Source organism: Lissotriton helveticus, chromosome 8, assembly GCF_964261635.1.
Source record: "Lissotriton helveticus chromosome 8, aLisHel1.1, whole genome shotgun sequence".
In the NCBI taxonomy this organism is placed as follows: Eukaryota; Metazoa; Chordata; class Amphibia; order Caudata; family Salamandridae; genus Lissotriton; species Lissotriton helveticus.
The window spans coordinates 1,714,297,736-1,714,320,738 of record NC_136069.1 but is presented as its reverse complement, the minus strand read 5'-3'; the positions used below and the strand labels follow the sequence as shown (position 1 = coordinate 1,714,320,738).

Here is a 23,003-nt window from a genome sequence, read left to right as displayed (position 1 = left end):
AATGCATCTTTCAGGTGAAATCAGCTAAGATCTGTCACACAGTCCAAGTTATGGAGGTCTGATGGATTCATGACACTAAGAGCCCCAGCACTTCTAACAGGAAACACAAAACACTCACAGCTGGAACCGTTTCTTTAATATAAAAGGGAAATGAGCACAAACATCCCAGGGCTTCTTCCCAACAGGAAGAGAAAGAGAGGCCCTGAGAAGCGTCCAAAGCACCCGAGTCCATGTTTAATGAGACTCCGAAGCTTTGTTTACATTTTCTTACTGAGTGAAATGGCATTTGGCCAGAATAATGCATTCATCCAGGAAGTGTGTGCTGCTTTGCCTAGTGTTCAGTGCATGAAATAAAACAAATTTACCCAAATTAATATTATGCTGGAAAGCTTTCTTTGTGACATATTTTATAGAAAAGGAGTGTGCATGGGAAGAACCACTTGCTATTGTCACTATTACCACAATTTGAGAGCAGTTGTATCTAATCCAAGCCTCCAATGTTTCTTTACCTGGGTGAAATCCTTTCAACAAAATTCCAGTTAGCCATTTACAAAAGTTATTTACTGGATATTTGGCAAATGACTATTTTTTGACTATGCACGGACATCCGAAAAAAATACTAAGAAATTCTGAAACCCCAGTAAGAACTCCCAGTGAACTAAGCAGACACAGTCACACCCACATAAACAATGCTAATCCTACATAGCAATTCAATTCAGCAGATGTTAAAACAAGCATTTGCAATGCAATAGGTCTCGCATTAGGAAAATTTGAGCTATTGGTATTGTAAATTACATTTTTTTTTATTTATGTGTTAGTTTTGAAAATAGCGAAATTAATAGCTTTTTCATTTACAATGCCAATAGTTTTAACTTTCGCAAATGTGACACCTATAGCATTTGTAATGCAATATGTGCTGTATTTACGTGACTTAGAAGTATTGATATTACAAATAACAATGGCTTTTATTTATTTTTTAATAAGTAATACTTAAATAAAAACTTTTGTAATTTATAATGGCAATAGCTTAAACTTTTGTACATAACTTTTGTGCAGATTATGTTCAGTGTATTTTATTGTGACGAAAATCCAAGAACAGAAGTGAAATATTAACATCTTTTTGTGACATTTGTAATAAAGCTTGAAACATTGAGGGAACGTATTTGAACCAGTTGTTGTTGAATGGTTGCACAGATTGATGCTGTGGTGGCGCTGATTGATGTTGTGGTGGTAACGAGTGATGCTGTGGCGTTCAGTGATGCTTTGGTAGCGCATAATGATGTTGTGGTGCCCCTGAGTGATGCTGCGGTGGTGCTGAGTGATGTTGTGGTGCCCCTGAGTGATGCTGTGGTGGTGCTGAGTGGTGCTGAGTGATGTTGTGGTGCCCCTGAGTGATGCTGTGGTGGTGCTGAGTGATGCTGTGGTGATGCGATAGATAGACAGAGTGAGTGAGATAGATAGATAGATAGATAGATAGATAGATAGATAGATAGATAGATAGATAGATAGATAGATAGATAGATAGATAGATAGATAGATAGATAGATAGATAGCTAGATAGATAGATAGATAGATAAAGGGAGGGCGATAGATAGATAGAGGGAGGGCGATAGATAGAGGGAGGGCGATAGATAGATAGATAGATAGATAGATAGATAGATAGATAGATAGATAGATAGATAGATAGATAGATAGATAGATAGATAGATAGATAGATAGAGTCAGGGCGATAGATAGATAGATAGATAGATAGATAGATAGATAGATAGATAGATAGATAGATAGATAGATAGATAGATAGATAGATAGATAGATAGATAGATAGATAGATAGATAGATAGATAGATAGATAGATAGAGTGAGGGTGATAGATTTGACTGTCAATCACTGTAGGAAAGAAATCTGAAATACCCGTGATTGACAGCGTACAGTATCTCCTGTGGGTGAAAAATGGAAGTTCGGGAGCGTCACGCTTGTCGTGGGGAGGGACTTCCATCTTCTCCGGGAAGCCCGCGCCCACTGGTGACGCGGGGCTCCCATGCCTGAGGGAGAGCCCCACGGTGGCCGCAGAAGTAAGAAGTCAGGAGTGGCGGCTAAGGCCGGCGATTTGGTGAGTGGGGCTTAGTTGTACCGTGGGGGCGGGGGGACGGTGGTGTGTGTGTGCGCGTGTGTGCGTGCGCGCGTGTGTGTGTCTGTGTGTGCGCGCATGGGTGTGTGTGTGTGCACGCGTGTGTGTGATTGATTGCAGGAGGCTGACTTGCCTCGGAAGCGGGACAGGAGATGTGCACAGCGCGTGGGTGTACGTGCGCGTACACCTGCTCAAATCGCAATGTGCATGCCCATCTCCTGTCCCACTTCCAAAGCAAGTCCCTAACAATAGAGCTCGCTGGAGACTGCAGCGCTTCGCGCTGCAAACGCCAGCTCTACCTAAAAAACAATTTACCACCAGCTACCTTCAGGGAAAACCGTTTTCAACTGCAATGTGCGCTTGGATCAGGATCCAAGCTAGACTGATGGATGACACTGGTTACAGCCGAGCAGAGCCGTTGAAATTATGAGATTCTGCAGCTGTGGCATTTCCTGCATAATTATAGATTTGGCTTCTTTGCCACCCAATCCCTCACCTGCTGTATCATCTCTAGATTTTTATCAAAAAAATTATTTCTTGCTCAAACAGATCAAATGTTACTAAAATTGCTGCAACCTGTGTTGTCGTTCAATGGAAGGCCCTATGCACAGGGTGTCGAGTCATCTGTCACTTGCTTATTACTGTATTTAGATGTTACACTGGTACTAATAAGATACAATGTTTGCCCATAAAGTGTCAACACGTGAAAAAATTACAACATTATGAAGTACTTCTTCCACAAAATGTACCACATTAGGTCGCATGACTTTCCATTTCTTTCCGCCTCTTTTAGCCCATACAGCCGCACAATTTAGTCCTTCCTTGCCACATAATTCAAGTGACCCCCCCATATAGAGTTTGCCTCTTCTTCCAGAGCACATCCTGAGGCATAATGTTTTGCAACGACTGCAGTTTCTATGTTTCTGTATAATTAGTAATTTACTGTGTTTAGCGAATAATTCACAACAAAGTCCAGAAACTGCAGATTTTAACAAAAAATATTTAAAGCTACAAGGAATCGAAACTAACTTAAAAAACACCAGGCTTGGTACTGGTCAGTTAACTGGTCATCTTTCATTTGCTGATGCCTGTATTCATGTGTTTAACTGGTAGTAATAAGTTAAAACATTTGCATATGTCATGTTAAAATATGTCCAAATGATAAAGTAGCCACACACAGCCTCACAATGCGCTGCATTATGCTACATAGTTTGCCTTTTCTTGCCACATAATTCAATAATTTGACCCTCCACTGCCACATAATTTCAGCGATACAAAGTTCTTATTGATGGTAGAGTTGCCAATTCCTTTTCCTCTTGGGAGCCTTGGGGTTGTCTGTGCCCAAACACAACCCAAACAAGGAATCAACAGAACTTACAGAGACCGTGAACTTGGTGGAACAGCTTTTATTACAGTCATGTCAAAATAGACATGTGGAAAACACATTAATGTAAGAAACCTACTTGGGTCAAATAATAGCAACTCATTGTGAAAAATGACACAATTGTGAAGAATAAAAACATTACACATTAAACCGTTCAATATATTTGGACTCATGAACACCGACAGCATCAGAGACCTTCACAATCCTAAATGCCATTGGACCACACAGGGTAACGACCTGCATCAGTGAGGGTGGTCCTGCCTGACTGTTCCTTGTCCTCATCACACGTGACTGCCCCCAAACACCAAGCTGCCAAAGAGGCTGCAATGAGGTGGCCAGGAGTATAAGGTCCCAAAGGCGATACCTATTGGCAATGCCAATGCTTGTTTAAAGTTGTTTTTATTCCGCACCTTTTCTTTAGCTTTATTTTACGCTACCAGTAGACTTCTGACCTGAGGGGGCCCTGGCTCAGAACTTGGGGGTTGCTGGGCCCCGGGTTTGGTGTTTTCCCTCTCCACTTCTGTTCTAGCATTAACACGCGGCTGAGTACTGAAACCACACACCCCTGCCACGCCCCCTTGTATGGTGGGTTACAACAAGGGCAGTAGAATGCGTCCGCCTCCAAGTTGTGTGAAATCTTTCAACTGATGCCTAGGGCAGGCTTCATTCCTACCACCTGGAATAGAGCATCGCTGCTTCCAATCAATAAACCCTCCCTCAATCCTTTGGGCAGAAACAGCGACAGCCCCATTTCACGGCTATCTCTGCCAGCCTAAACTGTTGAAAATATTTTCAATAAACAACTGTCAAATCAAATCCAGCAAAATAATTAGACCCTCCCCAATGTGGATTTTGCAGCGACCACAGCACGGAGTCACTGTTAGTTACAGCCAAGGTAGGATCGTCCCTCAATCAGGGAGGCAGAGTAGCCCCTATTCTCTTTGATCTATCAACGGCCTTTGATTATGGTAACAACCGGCTGAAGACAGATCGATTGGCCAAGATTAGCATTACTGGGGCAGCCTGGGACGTCTTAAGTTCATTCGCAGCACTAGGTGATTGCCCAACCTTTCTTACTTCCTTACAGGGTCCCCGAGGAGTCCTGGCTGAGCCCTACTCTGCTTATTGTCTATGTTACACCATTAGTTGAAGTGATTAGATCGCAAGGTTCCTTTCTTACATCGTATGCACACAACACTCAAATCGATACTTCTTTGGCCAGGGCCGAAAATGAGACAGGGTCCAGATTCCGCGATTGTATGATGGCGGTCACTACCTGGATAAATAGGAACTGTTTAAAACTGAACTAGGAACAACTGAGGTTTTGCTATTGGGATCTCAGTCGCCTTTATGGACCCCTACTTGGGGGACGCAGGACTATGGGTACTTCTGTCACTGGTTAGTAAGGCCCAGAATTTAGGGGTTATAAGGGATGGCATACTCACAATCACAGTTCAAATAAATGCAGTGACATCCTCCTCTTTCTTAAGGGTAAGTGTATTTTTTGAAATACTAAATTATAGGAAACAAGAGGATGCCACATACAATATTTAGGAGTGCTTCTTCTATTTTCTAATACAGCCAAACTTCCACATATCCCGGTGGCTCCCTTGACCTCGACAACATTACAGATAACGAGAAATGTGAAGGTATTTAAAATATTTAAAATATATGGAATAGGTTGAGAGCTTATTAAAACAACAATAAATGGTAAAAATGTAATTATAAAAGACTAAGGAAATTAATTATCTATTCCCATTAAGGAATTTGAACTCGAAGGTGAATTCATCACTTAATATATCAATATAAGCGCCTATATAGAAGAAGGTGATCTGGTGGATGAAAAGAAGAACCTCAAATTGATAACAGAGGAGTCAATAATTCCAGGTTTTTGAAAAAGGTATGCTCAGTAGTAGGATACATTTCTGTCTACTGTAATTTGTTACTGCCTCATAGACAGTTTTTTTAGAGATAATATGGCCCCATATAACTCAAACCCATATAACAAAAGAAGCAAAAGTGCGTACAATAAAATCTTTTTGACTATGTTATAGAAAAAATGGATAGCTTAATATTGTAGCTTAAGAAAAAGTGTTGTAAATAATAACATGATGTATGTATCTAATTGTGTGTTTCTTTTTCAATAGAACTTTGTCCTGATGAAGATGTTATTACAAAAAAAACAAACGCTGCGTCGACAACCTAGATTTTATTGTTCTTGATGTGAATAGTCACATTTTTATATAATTTGTACGTTATTGTTCCAGATGTGAATTGGCACAATTTTTAATCTTACTGTATGGCACTGTATTACTGTATTGTGTATTATATAATGCTTTGTATGTAATAAATTGTACAATTTTTAAATTTTGGAATTTATTATACTGTTATTTGTACCTTTGGATATATGGTTGCTATTACATTGGCTTTTTGAGTTATGAGGGCTACATATGATTTTTTTCCACTTTTGGAAACACAGGGACTTTACCTTTGTCTTTACATATTTCTCCTTGTCCCAAACTGGAATATTAAGGAGACCTCCCTTTCTTTTTGATAACTTGACTTGACGGTTGGTTAACCGGGGAGGTGCTATTTGAACCTCAGAGCCCTAGGGCTCTTGGGCCATAATGGAAGGCCTAAAGACTCATAGTTATAGTGAGAATCAATTTAATAAAATAATTAATGGCACTGTTAAAAATATTTCAACGGTGCACATCAATAGCACTGATGAAGATGAATGGCGGAATCTATGGAACACCAAAAAGAAATTAATAAGAACCGAATTACATTCAGATTTTCTGATAGACTATTGTAAAAGGGGAATAATCCCAAAGGGACTCCAGGTAATGAACGAACCAGGAATATTCATAAACAACCAAAAATTTATAGAAAATTGGACCTTAGTGGCCAATCGATGCAGCCGCGACTGGATGCTCTTGATAATAGAAACAGCTTCAGACATTTTATTAATTGAAAGACAAGAGATAAAAGATCTAGAACAAAAACTGACAGATAGCACTGCATTAGAAGATGCCATAAAAAACTGGAGGACATCAAAAATTATGTCATTGGATATAGAGACTATTTAATCAACAATAAAAGCAATACATTAAGAAAGGATATTGCCAAATATAACCCTGAACACGTTTACCCATACCTCCAAAAAGATTATTATGAACGTCCGAGAGAAAATTTCCAAAATCGTAGACCCTGGCAACAGCATCCAGGCCAAAATTTTCAGAAAAAGAAGGTTAGATTTTTTGACACTTCTTACACCAGTTCTGATTCTGACACAGAAATACAAAGCGATAATCGTAGCCATGACAAAGACAAAGAGATCACAGGTGGCTCCAACAGAGAATCTCTCTCTTTTTTAGAACAACGAAAAAGTTTTGGTCAGCAGAGAGGGAGGAGCAGAGGAAGAGGCAAATTTCCCCCTCAACCTCAATTCCATCAGAGGCCATACACCAGGAGCCAGAACACTTGGGACATATAAATAAGGCCCCAGTGATCAATCTATCCGATGTGTCACTTACAGAGATTGAAATTAAACTCCTCGAAAAAGGGTTAGGTTACGCTATTGCATCCCCAATAGATATATTCAACCTAGAAAGAGATTTTCAGAACTTTTTCCGTAAAGTGAGACTACAATCCTTCTTCGAAGGTAAAGATAAAGCTCCCTCACTTAACAAATCAGGACTTAAGCCCAAATCAACCTGGACTCCTCAAATTAGCCAGGTTAATAAAGACATTGAAGCCTTCGAAAGGGTAGTAGAAAGGAGTATTGCGGATCTCCTTGACCAAAGAAATTGGATTAATTCCAACTTAACAATAGAAGAAAAAGAAGCCTTAAAAAAATTAGAAAATTGCCATATGTTAACCATCAAGCCCGCGGACAAAGGCGGGAGTATAGTAATTATGACAACTGAACAATACAATGAGAAAATGACCCTACTTCTAGAAAATGAGGATCATTATCAAAAGATAAACAGGAAGGATTGGCTTCAACTTAAAGATAGTGTGAAAAGAATGCTAGATTTGGCCAAGGAAGATGAAGTGATTTGCGATGAAGAGTATAAATTTCTGCATAATACCAATCCTGTAGCGCCAGCACTCTATGGACTACCAAAAGTTCACAAGAATATTAAAAATCCCCCGATGAGACCCATAGTTTCTTGTATAGGTTCATTAACGGAGCCCCTTAGCAAATACGCGGACATTTTTCTGCAACCATATGTGACTAAGCAAAAAGCGTATATCAAAGACACGGCAGCCATTATCCAAAAACTAGAAGATTTACCTTTTAACCCTGAAACTCAATACCTAGTGACCCTCGACATTGAGGCGCTTTATGTGATTATACCACAGGACAGTACCATTGATATGATACAAACACTCCTGAGTCCCAGCGACCGAGATCCAAACCCCCAAGAAATATTCATTATTGACTGCGTCACTTTGGTCTTGAAAAATAATATTTTTATATTTAAGAATGATTTTTATAAACAAGTAAGCGGGACCAGCATGGGAGCGACCTGTGCTCCAAGTTTGGCATGTTTATATGTAGCACAGTTTGAGGATAGCCGCATATTTAATTCCACGGCCCCTTTTTTTGAAAATATATCTGAATGGTCACGATATATTGATGATATTTTTTTTATTTGGACCGGACCATTAGATACATTGGAGGAATTTATATTATGGTTGAATTTAGGAGACATCAACCTTATATTTACAGTACACCATAATAAGAGACAGTGTGAGTTCCTGGACATAATTATTAAACATGACACAGGGAGGCTACAGGTAGAACTATTTATATATAAAACCGATAGAAACACCATGCTCCATTACAAGAGTTACCATCCACCTTGCCAAAAAGACAACATCCCTTTTGGGCAGTTTTTAAGGTTAAAAAGGAACTGCTCACAAACCAAAGACTTTGAGAAACATGCTAGGATTTTAACTGAAAAATGTGTAGATAGAGGCTACTCAAGACGCATGGTAAAACATGCATATAAGAGAGCAAAATACTTCAATAGAGACAATCTTTTTCAAAAGCAACAGAAGCAAGAACAGAAAGAGAAACCTCTAATTTTTGTAACTAACTATAGTGCAATTAGTAACAAATTCAAAAATATTGTCAACAGGAATTGGCACCTTGTGACGAATAAGAACAAAGAGAAACTACCCAAACCAGTATTCGCCTTCAGACGTAATCAAACAATTAGACAAAGGCTAGTCCATACTTATAGAGAGGAACCCATAGCATCACAATTGAGCATAAACAATGCCCCATTCCCCACAGGCACCTTTCCCTGTGGAAAATGTTCCAATTGTGAGAATGTCCTTAAAGGGAATCCTGTGGATCATAATAATATAAAACATAAAGTAAAGTCCTTTATAAATTGTAGGTCAAAGAATTTAATATACCTGATAAAATGTCCATGTAATCTAGTTTATGTTGGAGAAACATCTCGTGAGATCCGCTTGAGGATCAACGAACATAAATCAGCAATTCGCACAAAAAAGCGAGGTGCACCCTTAACAGAACATTGGCAGGAAGCTGGCCACACAATTAAAGACCTCTTATGGTGTGGGTTAGAAAGTATTCAGATGAACAACAGATGTGAGGATGTAGATTTAAAAAGAAAGAAACGTGAACAATTCTTTATGTCACGTTTTAATACAGTAAGAAAGGGACTCAATAATAAAGAAGATTGGGAACGCATTCTATGAAACACTCTCTGGGAATGTTAAACATACACCCTGTAGAGTTTTAAACATTAGACCTGTTCCCCTTTCTACACCCCTTACGTCTAGATATAGATATAGATACAAATTAAAGAGCCTTGTAAGATGTCAGAACATAAGCTTCCGAGCCTCATCTGGGTAAGGTAAAACATAATGAACTAAAAAGCCAGAGAAAATGACCATGAAACAAATTGATCCGAACGAATACATTTTAACACTAGCCCTGTGGATATGGTTAACATTTTAGTGAGGTGGTTCCAAAGGAGATTTACTCCATTGTAATAACGACGAAGAGGACGACAAATGTAGAGATTGATATAAAATAGAATGGTCGTGATTGACACCATGAAATAAATTGATTTTAATTAATACACTTTGAAACGAGCTCTGTGCATAATGTAACAGTTGTAGTCAGGCGGTTCCAAAGGAGATACATTCAATTGCAATAATAACAAAGAGGACGACAATAAGAAAAGTTATAAATAAAGTTACATGTTGTCATTGCGGAAGTCGAATGAGTCTAAAAGAACTACCAGAGTAGTCCGTGGTTTTCTTTGTATTATCGCGAGAACTTAGCGAACCACAAGGACGATCTGATGTATCCTAGTAAAAAACAACGACTGTCCGACTCTAAAAATAATCCGTAGTTGAATTAAAACATTAGGTAATTTATAAATGTAGAGATTGATACAAAACAGAATAGTCGTGATTGATACCCTTATTGAAATGGGACGTAAAATGAAACTACTAATGTAGTTCTTTTGCACTATGGCGATTCTTATAACACGTCACACTGGGCGAGTCTCGCGCCATAGTTAGATCTCGCGGGAGTGACTTAAAACATAACCCGCCAAAACCGGCATCGATATAAAAACAGGTAGAGACAAGCTAGGAAATTTGATGATTTTCGAGCACACGAGGTACAAGTGGAGCAGGGAGGCCGAATACAGAAGTAAAGGTAAGATGGGTTTATTCACGTATTTACCGCTGAGGGCTCCATTACTTCTCGGCAGATTCAAAATGCCCTTGGAGCGCAGGAAAAGGGGTTCCTTATCGATCGCAACGGGAGGGTCTCTGCATTATGGTGAAGTAGGCGTGGGATGTAAAACTGAACAGCTCCGACTGTTTTTGATAATCAACGAGTAGAGCTATTGGAGCACAAACGTGGCAGCTGATTGAACCAAAGACCGCAGATATACAATGTAAGACAGCACCTATGCGGTCCGTTACGGGTAAACTATTAAATGTAGGAACAGCATGCCTTTACTATAAGGAAACGGTTGGTAAAAATCGGGATAGGAGAGTTTGAAAAGATAGATAAAAATTCCAATTCAGATAGATAGTGTCTAATAATATTATAAAATAATCGTATGAAAAGATAAAGCCAAATAGTCATTTTCGGTCGTTGTAAAGAATAATGTCCAAGTAGAGCCCTTGGCTTATTGAACTATCAAAATGCAATTTAATTTATAATAAATACTCACTGAGGTGTATATTGCTTTTTAGTACCGGCCAATTAAAAAGACCGTAATCACTAGACAAAGACGGAGAACGCTGCGGATATTGTCTAAACAATCCAGTCGCGCCCAGCTTCAAAGGCCAATACCCTGACTTAAGGGTAAGTGTATTTTTTGAAATACTAAATTATAGGAAACAAGAGGGTGCCACATACAATATTTAGGAGTGCTTTTTCTATTTTCTAATACAGCCAAACTTCCACATATCCCGGTGGCTCCCTTGACCTCGACAACATTACAGCTAACGAGAAATGTGAAGGTATTTAAAATATTTAAAATATATGGAATAGGTTGAGAGCTTATTAAAACAACAATAAATGGTAAAAATGTAATTATAAAAGACTAAGGAAATTAATTATCTATTCCCATTCAGGAATTTGAACTCGAAGGTGAATTCATCACTTAATATATCAATATAAGCGCCTATATAGAAGAAGGAGACCTGGTGGATGAAAAGAAGAACCTCAAATTGATAACAGAGGGGTCCATAATTCCAGGTTTTTGAAAAAGGTATGCTCAGTAGTAGGATACATTTCTGTCTACTGTAATTTGTTACTGCCTCATAGACAGTTTTTTTAGAGATAATATGGCCCCATATAACTCAAACCCATATAAAAAAAGAAGCAAAAGTGCCTACAATAAAATCTTTTTGACTATTTTATAGAAAAAATGGATAGCTTAATGTTGTAGCTTAACAAAAAGTATTGTAAATAATAACATGATGTATTCCTATCCTCAAAAAGCCTGGTGCTGATCCCTCTGTCCTGAGTAACTATCGGCCGATCTCCCTGCTCCCCTATTTGGGGAAAATATTGGAGACCTATGTCACTCGCTGCCTCAGTGCTTTCATTGGAGGGTCTTCCTTCATGGATAACCAGCAAGCCGGCTTCAGACCCGCGCATTCTACCGAAGCTGTCATCGTGGCCGTAATGGATGTGCTGAGGCAAGGCGCCGATAAGAACATTGCCCAGGTACTTGTTCTATTAGATCTGTCAGCCGCTTTTGACACGGTCGATCATGCTATCTTGATCGACCGTGTCAACAATGCGGGTATTCAGGGCAGGGCTCTGACTTGGATCAGGTCTTTTTTACACCAGCGCTCCCAGTCAGTTCATCTGTCCACCTTCTCTGCCCCCTACTCCTCTCTTTCTTGTGGTGTCCCTCAAGGTTCTGCTCTTTCGCCTCTTTTATTTAATATTTACATGCAACCACTTATAGTTTCTCTTCGTCACACCCCGGTTACTATCTTTAATTACGCGGACGATTTACAGTTGATTTTCCCTGTTGTTCCCTCCCCCTCCTCCTGTGCCAATTTTCAATCCACCATGCTTGCAATCTCTGAGTGGATGCATTTCAGTCAGTTGAAGCTCAATCCCAACAAGACGGAGTTAGTATTGATAGGAGGGTCAGCTAACCCTTGGAATTCTAGCTTCTGGCTCCCCTCTCTCGGACCTCCGCCCTGTCCGTCAATTCGGTGAAGAGCCTAGGTGTAATTATACCCAGTGATTTGTCCATGAGGCCTCAAATCAATGCTGTTACATCTTCCTGCTTTTTCCATTTACGCAGGATTTGCAAAATTCGTAGGTTCCTTACTACTGAAGCCCTCATACTTGTCATCATGGCTCTTGTCACCTTCTGTATTGACTACGCTAACTCCCTCTATGTTGGGATACCTGCCTACCATCTTCACCGGCTGCAGCTGGTACAAAATCAGGCGGCCAGACTGGTCTTCCATCAGCCCAAACACCAACACGTCTCGCCCCTGCTGAGGAGACTGCACTGGCTCCCAGTGGCCTCCCGCTGCATGTTTAAATTGGGCTGTACTGTCTTTGAGGCTCTCATTGATCTAGCCCCTGCTTTCATCACTTCTAGCCTAAAGCGTCACACTCCCTCAAGAGATCTCCGGTCCACGGCCCATAACTTGCTAATTGCCCCTAGGTATAAACGCAAAAAGCATGGAGGTCTGTGTTTCTCTTTTTTGGCCCCCTCACTGCGGAATTCCCTCCCGATTTCACTCCGACTTTGCCCCAATTATACCTGTTTTCGTAAACTACTTAAAATTCACCTTTTTCAATTAGCCTATGAGTAATCCTGTTGCTCTGTCCCTCCGCTATTTGTCTGTGAGACCGTGCGCGGTATAAATAATTTTAATATAACATAACACATAACGTATCTAATGGTATGTTTCTTTTTCAATAGAACTTTGTCCTGATGAAGGTGTTATAACAAAAAAACAAAACGCTGCGTCGACAACCTAGATTTTATTGTTCTTGATGTGAATTGACACATTTTTATATAATTTGTACGTTATTGTTCCAGATGTGAATTGGCACCATTTTTATTCTTACTGTATGGCACTGTATTTGTGTATTATATAATGCTTTGTATGTAATAAATTGTACAATTTTTAAATTTTGGATTTTATTATACTGTTATTTGTACCTTTGGATATATGGTTGCTATCACATTGGCTTTTTGAGTTGTGAGGGGCTACACACTGACTTTCCCTTTGTCTTTACATATTTCTCCTTGTCCCAAACTGGAATATTAAGGAGACCTCCCTTCCTTTTTGATAATCCTCCTCTTTCACACATAAAGGACCATTAGAAATATCTTACCTTTCATCCCCCAAAATCTGCAAAAAATGGTAGCCAGTTTGTGAGTACTTTCTAACGTAAATTACTGTAATGAACTGTATGTAAACTGCATCAGCGCATAGTGAACAGGCTGCGATCCCTACAAAACGCCACAGCACAACTGTTATTGGAGATTACAAAATATCCGTCAGTGTCTAAATCTATCAGGAAGATGCATTGGCTGCGAGTTAGAGAATCACGTTCAAAGCTCTATGCACCGCTTACAAAGCGCTTCACAACCAAGGTCCAGATTTTCTGAAAAACAGCTTCTGCTGGTATGTCCCAGGTAGAATATTATTGTTTGCAATAGACAAACGTGCGGTAATGTCCAGGTTTAAGAGATTTTCCTTGGATGGAAGAACTTTTGTATTTGGAGTAGCAAAGGCTTAGAACTCTCTCCCCTACAAATTAGAGCCAGGCCCAATCCACTGATGGTTAGGAAGGCTTGGATCTCTTTCCCCTGCACATTAGAGTCAGGCCCCCTCCACTGATGTTTAGGAAGCTTAGAACTCTCTCTCTGGCGCATTAGAGCCAGGCCCCCTCCACTGATGGGTAGGAATGCTTGAATCTCTTTCCCCTGCACATTAGAGCTAGGCCCTCTCCACTGATGCTTAGGAAGGCTTGGGACTCTCTCCCTTGCACATTAGTGACAGGCACCCTCCACTGATGTTTAGGAAGGCATGGAACTCTCTCCCCAGCACATTAGAGCCAGGCCCCCTCCACTGATGTTTAGGAAGGCTTGGAACTCTGCCCTGCACATTAGAGCCAGGCCCCCTCCACTGATGTTTAGGAAGGCTTGGAACTCTCTCCCTGCACATTAGAGCCAGGCCCCCTCCACTGATGTTTAGGAAGGCTTGGAACTCTGCCCTGCACATTAGAGCCAGGCCCCCTCCACTGATGTTTAGGAAGGCTTGGAACTCTCTCCCTGCACATTAGAGCCAGGCCCCCTCCACTGATGTTTAGGAAAGCTTGGATCTCTCTCTTCTGCAGATTAGAGCCAGGCCCCGTCCACTTATGTTTAGGACGGCTTGGAACTCTCTCCCCCCTGTACATTAGAGTCACGCCCCCTCCACTGATGTTTAGGAAGGCTTGGAACTATCTCCCTGCACATTAGATCCAGGCCCCCTCCACTGATGTTTAGGAAGGCTTGGAACTCTCTCCCTGCACATTAGAGCCAGGCCCCCTCCACTGATGTTTAGGAAGGCTTGGATCTCTCTCTTCTGCACATTAGTGCCAGGCCCCGTCAACTTATGTTTAGGACGGCTTGGAACTCTCTCCCCCCTGTACATTAGAGTCACGCCCCCTCCACTGATGTTTAGGAAGGCTTGGAACTCTGCCCTGCACATTAGAGCCAGGCCCCCTCCACTGATGTTTAGGAAGGCTTGGAACTCTCTCCCTGCACATTAGAGCCAGGCCCCCTCCACTGATGTTTAGGAAGGCTTGGATCTCTCTCTTCTGCACATTAGAGCCAGGCCCCGTCCACTTATGTTTAGGACGGCTTGGAACTCTCTCCCCCCTGTACATTAGAGTCACGCCCCCTCCACTGATGTTTAGGAAGGCTTGGAACTCTCTCCCTGCACATTAGAGCCAGGCCCCCTCCACTGATGTTTAGGAAGGTTTAGAAATCTCTCTCCGGCGCATTAGAGCCAGGCCCCCTCCACTGATGTTTAGGAAGGCCTGGAACTCTCTCTACGCACATTAGAGTCAGGCCCCCACCACTGATGTTTAGGAAGGCTTGGAACTCTCTCCCCTGCACATTAGAGCCAGGCCCAATCCACTGATGCTTAGGAAGGCCTGACACAATCTCCTCTGCACATTAGAGCCAGGCCCAATCCACTGATGGTTAGGAAGGCTTGGATCTCTTTCCCCTGCACATTAGAGTCAGGCCCCCTCCACTGATGTTTAGGAAGCTTAGAACTCTCTCTCTGGCGCATTAGAGCCAGGCCCCCTCCACTGATGGGTAGGAATGCTTGAATCTCTTTCCCCTGCACATTAGAGCTAGGCCCTCTCCACTGATGCTTAGGAAGGCTTGGGACTCTCTCCCTTGCACATTAGTGACAGGCACCCTCCACTGATGTTTAGGAAGGCATGGAACTCTCTCCCCAGCACATTAGAGCCAGGCCCCCTCCACTGATGTTTAGGAAGGCTTGGAACTCTGCCCTGCACATTAGAGCCAGGCCCCCTCCACTGATGTTTAGGAAGGCTTGGAACTCTCTCCCTGCACATTAGAGCCAGGCCCCCTCCACTGATGTTTAGGAAGGCTTGGAACTCTGCCCTGCACATTAGAGCCAGGCCCCCTCCACTGATGTTTAGGAAGGCTTGGAACTCTCTCCCTGCACATTAGAGCCAGGCCCCCTCCACTGATGTTTAGGAAAGCTTGGATCTCTCTCTTCTGCAGATTAGAGCCAGGCCCCGTCCACTTATGTTTAGGACGGCTTGGAACTCTCTCCCCCCTGTACATTAGAGTCACGCCCCCTCCACTGATGTTTAGGAAGGCTTGGAACTATCTCCCTGCACATTAGATCCAGGCCCCCTCCACTGATGTTTAGGAAGGCTTGGAACTCTCTCCCTGCACATTAGAGCCAGGCCCCCTCCACTGATGTTTAGGAAGGCTTGGATCTCTCTCTTCTGCACATTAGTGCCAGGCCCCGTCAACTTATGTTTAGGACGGCTTGGAACTCTCTCCCCCCTGTACATTAGAGTCACGCCCCCTCCACTGATGTTTAGGAAGGCTTGGAACTCTGCCCTGCACATTAGAGCCAGGCCCCCTCCACTGATGTTTAGGAAGGCTTGGAACTCTCTCCCTGCACATTAGAGCCAGGCCCCCTCCACTGATGTTTAGGAAGGCTTGGATCTCTCTCTTCTGCACATTAGAGCCAGGCCCCGTCCACTTATGTTTAGGACGGCTTGGAACTCTCTCCCCCCTGTACATTAGAGTCACGCCCCCTCCACTGATGTTTAGGAAGGCTTGGAACTCTCTCCCTGCACATTAGAGCCAGGCCCCCTCCACTGATGTTTAGGAAGGTTTAGAAATCTCTCTCCGGCGCATTAGAGCCAGGCCCCCTCCACTGATGTTTAGGAAGGCCTGGAACTCTCTCTACGCACATTAGAGTCAGGCCCCCACCACTGATGTTTAGGAAGGCTTGGAACTCTCTCCCCTGCACATTAGAGCCAGGCCCAATCCACTGATGCTTAGGAAGGCCTGACACAATCTCCTCTGCACATTAGAGCCAGGCCCAATCCACTGATGGTTAGGAAGGCTTGGATCTCTTTCCCCTGCACATTAGAGTCAGGCCCCCTCCACTGATGTTTAGGAAGCTTAGAACTCTCTCTCTGGCGCATTAGAGCCAGGCCCCCTCCACTGATGGGTAGGAATGCTTGAATCTCTTTCCCCTGCACATTAGAGCTAGGCCCTCTCCACTGATGCTTAGGAAGGCTTGGGACTCTCTCCCTTGCACATTAGTGACAGGCACCCTCCACTGATGTTTAGGAAGGCATGGAACTCTCTCCCCAGCACATTAGAGCCAGGCCCCCTCCACTGATGTTTAGGAAGGCTTGGAACTCTGCCCTGCACATTAGAGCCAGGCCCCCTCCACTGATGTTTAGGAAGGCTTGGAACTCTCTCCCTGCACATTAGAGCCAGGCCCCCTCCACTGATGTTTAGGAAGGCTTGGAACTCTGCCCTGCACATTAGAGCCAGGCCCCCTCCACTGATGTTTAGGAAGGCTTGGAACTCTCTCCCTGCACATTAGAGCCAGGCCCCCTCCACTGATGTTTAGGAAAGCTTGGATCTCTCTCTTCTGCAGATTAGAGCCAGGCCCCGTCCACTTATGTTTAGGACGGCTTGGAACTCTCTCCCCCCTGTACATTAGAGTCACGCCCCCTCCACTGATGTTTAGGAAGGCTTGGAACTATCTCCCTGCACATTAGATCCAGGCCCCCTCCACTGATGTTTAGGAAGGCTTGGAACTCTCTCCCCTGCACATTAGAGCCAGGCCCAATCCACTGATGCTTAGGAAGGCCTGACATACTCTCCTCTGCACATTAGAGCCAGGCCCAATCCACTGATGTTTAGGAAGGCTTGGATCTATTTCCACTACCCATTAGAGCCAGGCCCCCTCCACTGATGGTTAGGAAGGCTTGGAACTCTCTCCCCGGCGCATTACATCCAGGCCCCCTCCACTGATGTTTAGGAAGGCTTGGAACTCTCTCCTCTGCACATTAGAGTCACGCCCCCTCCACTGATATTTAGGAAGGCTTGGAACTCTCTCCTCTGCACATTAGAGCCAGGCCTAATCTACTGATGTTTAGGAAGGCTTGGAACTCTCTCCTCTGCACATTAGAGTCACGCCCCCTCCACTTATGTTTAGGAAGGCTTGGATCTCTCTCTTCTGCACATTAGAGCCAGGCCCCGTCCACTTATGTTTAGGACGGCTTGGAACTCTCTCCCCCCTGTACATTAGAGTCACACCCCCTCCACTGATTTTTAGGAAGTCTTGGAACTCTCTCCCTGCACATTAGAGCCAGGCCCCCTCCACTGATGTTTAGGAAGGTTTAGAAATCTCTCTCCGGCGCATTAGAGCCAGGCCCCCTCCACTGATGTTTATGAAGGCCTGGAACTCTCTCTACGCACATTAGAGTCAGGCCCCCACCACTGATGTTTAGGAAGGCTTGGAACTCTCTCCCCTGCACATTAGAGCCAGGCCCAATCCACTGATGCTTAGGAAGGCCTGACACAATCTCCTCTGCACATTAGAGCCAGGCCCAATCCACTGATGGTTAGGAAGGCTTGGATCTCTTTCCCCTGCACATTAGAGTCAGGCCCCCTCCACTGATGTTTAGGAAGCTTAGAACTCTCTCTCCGGCGCATTAGAGCCAGGCCCCCTCCACTGATGGGTAGGAAGGCTTGAATCTCTTTCCCCTGCACATTAGAGCTAGGCCCTCTCCACTGATGCTTAGGAAGGCTTGGGACTCTCTCCCTTGCACATTAGAGCCAGGCCCCCTCCACTGATGGCTAGGAAGTCTTGGAACTCTCTCCCCTGCACATTAGAGCCAGGCCCAATCCACTGATGCTTAGGAAGGCCTGACACACTCTCCTCTGCACATTAGAGCCAGGCCCAATCCACTGATGTTTAGGAAGGCTTGGATCTCTTTCCACTACCCATTAGAGCCAGGCCCCCTCCACTGATGGTTAGGAAGGCTTGGAACTCTCTCCCCGGCGCATTACATCCAGGCCCCCTCCACTGATGTTTAGGAAGGCTTGGAACTCTCTCCTCTGCACATTAGAGCCAGGCCTAATCTACTGATGTTTAGGAAGGCTTGGAACTCTCTCCTCTGCACATTAGAGTCACGCCCCCTCCACTGATGTTTAGGAAGGCTTGGAACTCTCTCCTGCACATTAGAGCCAGGCCCCTCCACTGATGTTTAGGAAGGCTTGGAAATCTCTCCTCTGCACAGTAGAGTCACGCACCCTCCACTGATGTTTAGGAAGGCTTGGAACTCTCTCCCCTGCACATTAGAGCCAGGCCCAATCCACTGATGTTTAGGAAGGCTTGGAACTCTCTCCCCTGCGCATTAGAGCCAGGCCCCTCCACTGATGTTTAGGAAGGCTTGGAACTCTCTCCCCTGCACATTAGAGCCAGGCCCAATCCACTGATGTTTAGGAAGGCTTGGAACTCTCTCCCCTGCGCATTAGAGCCAGGCCCCTCCACTGATGTTTAGGAAGTCTTTGAACTCTCTCCCCTGCGCATTAGAGCCAGGCCCCCTCCACTGATGTTTAGGAAGGCTTGGAACTCTCTCCCCCGCGCATTAGAGCCAGGCCCCCTCCACTGATGTTTAGGAAGGCTTGGAACTCTCTCCTTCACATTAGAGCCAGGCCCCCTCCACTGATGTTTAGGAAGGATTGGAACTCTCTCATGTAAATTAAAACCAGGCCCAATCCACTGATGCTTAGGATGGCTTGGAAAAACTGGTTGTTTAATGCAGAATGAGCTTTAATCTTCCATTTCTTTACTGGGTGTTTCTTGATAGCATTAAAGCTAGCGCCAATACACCTACGGGCATTCTAGCGTTCTTATAAATGTTATCAACATAACAATATTCAGGTTATAATACCTCTGACCTTGGTAATACCTGTGCTTGCTCTAAAAGCCCTAAATCATACCAAGAGCTCTCTTCTGAAACCACCTTTTGCCGCTCTGAGCTCTGCTATTAATACCATGAGCTCTATCCTGATACCGCCCAGTGCCACTCGGGGCTCTGCTATTAATAACATGAATTATTTTCCGATTCCACCCAGTGCCACTTGGCGCTCTGCTGGTAATACCCCTCAGAACTCTAATGTCAGTAATACAGACGCATGCAAAGCTCTTTATAAAACTCACTCTTTTCATAGTTTGCGTATGAAAATAAATAAACCTAAACAGAGTTCTGCTCTTGATACCACCCAGAATCTGTGACTCGGAGCTCTGTTCTTTACAATATTAGGTTATTTCAGTTCACTGTTATTGAGAAGACAAGCAGCGACTCAGAGTTCTGTCTGTAATGTTGCCTCATCCAAGGCTCTGGACGGTATAATACCAGTCACGCTTTTCATGTTCAGATCAAGATGAGCCAGGGGTTTATTTAAAGTAGAACCAGAGTCACTCAGGGGTCTTCTTTTGATAATACAGACTCTCCCAAACTTTGGGGCTGCTTCAGAGTTTGGTGACCAGGTTACTCCATCACACATCAATACAGACACACACAGACCCACACACACATCACCACAGACAGAACATCTACCAGGTGCACCACATGAAGTGGGAGACTTCAACAAGAAACCCACCCACCCTGGGAACACTTTGTCAACCCAGCCAGTCCCTCACCAACGAGGGGAGCCCCCTTCATCCCCTCACCTTACAACATCAAACCTGAGAAGATGCGACACATGTATACCAACTGCTTTGTGTCATTTTACACCAGAAACCTGCCCTTGAAGGTACACTATTAATCAATTATACGTTTAATGTACATAAAGTATCACATTCTTATCCCTGATACTTCTTGCAGGACCAAGCTTCATCTTAAGTTTTTCTAACATTATAGATTGCAAGTACTAATTGTGTTATATTTATGTATTTATATTGTGTTATTGTTTTGTCGCTCCTAAAAGTGTGTTTGCTACGGTAAACTGTATGTTAATGGCCGTCTCCTAAGAGTACCTGATACTGTACAGACGAAGTAAAGAGACCTTGTCTTCTATTGTGTGCGACGTAAATGTAGGTATAGAGTCAGTCTGCCAGCCAGTCTGGATGAGAGTTATGATATGCATGTATATATAGATATAGTGTAGATATGTAGGCCATAGGAGTACGTGAACTAATGGGTAATGTCTGGTTATTTTGAAAAGAGGAGGTGGTATATCAAAAGGAGGCAAATAAATGGTGTTAATGTGAAAATGCTGCTAGATTATCTAAGAAAAATGTTTTTAGCACATAGCGATGAAAGGGACACAGGCCGATCCACGGCAAGATGTTTTTTAACGCAGTGATGGAAATCATGTAAAAACGCTGTCATTTATGAGAAATGTACACCTCCCCAGTTTCCAACAATGAATGAAAACCCATTACAAGATGGCGAATTGGGTTCTATAACGTAAAAAGAGAGGAAGGACATTTAAAAAGTAAAATGTCGACAAAGAATACAATGAAATAACACGGAAATATTTTGTTTGGAAACCCGGATAAATGCAGCGATATAATGTTGTTTTTACCCGGTAACCAATTAATGAAATAGGGGGGAGTTAGGACACCTCGTTTTAAACATTATGTCGCAATTTGAAAATTTTGAAAATATGCAAATTTTTTCGTGTAAATGGAAAGATAAATTGCGGCAAATGAATTGATCATGTATTCATGTAATATACTGACACCAAAAAGTGAAATTGATTTCAATACTGGTATATGCATTGAAAATGAGGTAGACAGTAATGGCGAGCGTGTTACCACTGCAGCGTAGTCCCTTTTCTGTGCACTGATTGATTGTTTTGAAAATATAAAAGATGGTGGCCTCCCGGCATCTGTGAACACCAAGGAAGGCATTGCCAAAACGCGTCTGTTCTATCTGGAATAAATTAAATCTGGAAAAGTCTCCTAGAGTGCCGCTATCTTCTTGTAAGGGAAGAGGATTGTGAGCTGAGAGATATCGTGGCAAGCACCGCCTCGTCCAGGCACCCACCCACGATTGATTCCGAAACGAGGTGCTAACAGGAGTTGCAATTTAAACGGAGAGCACCGCCGCAGCATGACAATTGATATGGACTGAAACACAGCGCCGCATGCACGCAGCGCCAACCTGCTGGAAGGAAGAGGCTGCGCAGCATCGACACAACGCATTGCGAGTGTACAGTCAGAATGTTGCAAAGTGGCAGAGACAATATTCCGACATATAACCAGTTTTTTACACTAAACAGTAGTGATGTTTAGTGATACAGACTGCAGAGAGGCTGCCAGGCTGCCAAAAGTATGTTTAACAATCAGAAAACTGGCATTGATGGCAGCATCAAAATGCCCTATGCACAGACTAATCAGTTATCATATAGTCGTGTCTATGTTACAACACCAGTATAGACAACCAAAGCCAACAGAAACACAAGCAATTTTGCTGTACAGTAGCATGTTATTCCAAAATATTTAATTGTTCCAGAACCAGCCAGCCGACACGTGTTTCGTCGCGTTTGGAAAAATGTTTCCGCGACTCCTCAGGGCTGTAATTCAAATTGCGTGGATAGAAAGGTTGCTCCACCAGTGAGATTTCCGACCCGGCAGAGCCCGTGACCTAATGTAAGACACGTGTTTCGTCGCGTTTGGAAAAAAATTCCACGACTCCTCAGGGCTGGGAAAGATACAAAATTACATACAATATAACATCTGACTTGATGTTAAGTCTAAACATAAACCATCATAAACCATAAGCATCCATTTGTGTGAGGATCATCATGTGGAAGGTACGTAAGTGCGTCAACTAAATCAACATACCGTGGGTAAAAGAAAATGTGCCCAATCAGTTCTGTTGTGAAACATTGTTATGATTGGTGTACACGTCGTCTGAGAGGATACAGAAAGAAGTTCATGCGCTGTAATTCGGTGTTTTAATTGTGAGTATCGGCGTACATAAACGTGAAAGACGGATATTGTATATCAATCATGTGGTTCAGTTTCACACGTGCAGTGTTTTTTACGCCGAAATGTGTAAAGTGAGTGAAAACTAATCATACCTGTAATTCAAATTGCATGGATAGAAAGGTTTGAAGAGAAGGAAAAAGCGGAAAAAAAAAAAGGAGGCATAAGCTTGGGGCAGTGTAAGAGCCCGAAATTGAGAGAAATGAAGAAGAAAACAAAGAAATTATCGGAGTGAGTTATGGTGTAGAAAGTAGCTCACCACTCCACCTGTGATATTTCCGACCCGGCAGGGCCCGTGACCTAATGTAACAGTTGTTGACTGTGCTGAGCTGTTTGAGCAAGAATGAAAAAACTGTATCAATTAAGCGTGGTTTCTGTGAAATGCATGAAGCATTCAAGAGTACACAATGTGGAAGTATGAAA

General features: G+C 43.1%; 1 protein-coding gene across 1 annotated transcript in view; it reads right to left on the bottom strand.

The window, feature by feature from the left end:
- LOC144774146 (NACHT, LRR and PYD domains-containing protein 12-like) overlaps nt 1-23,003 on the bottom strand; it is a 669,012-nt gene that overhangs the window by 593,077 nt on the left and 52,932 nt on the right. The window lies entirely within an intron of this gene.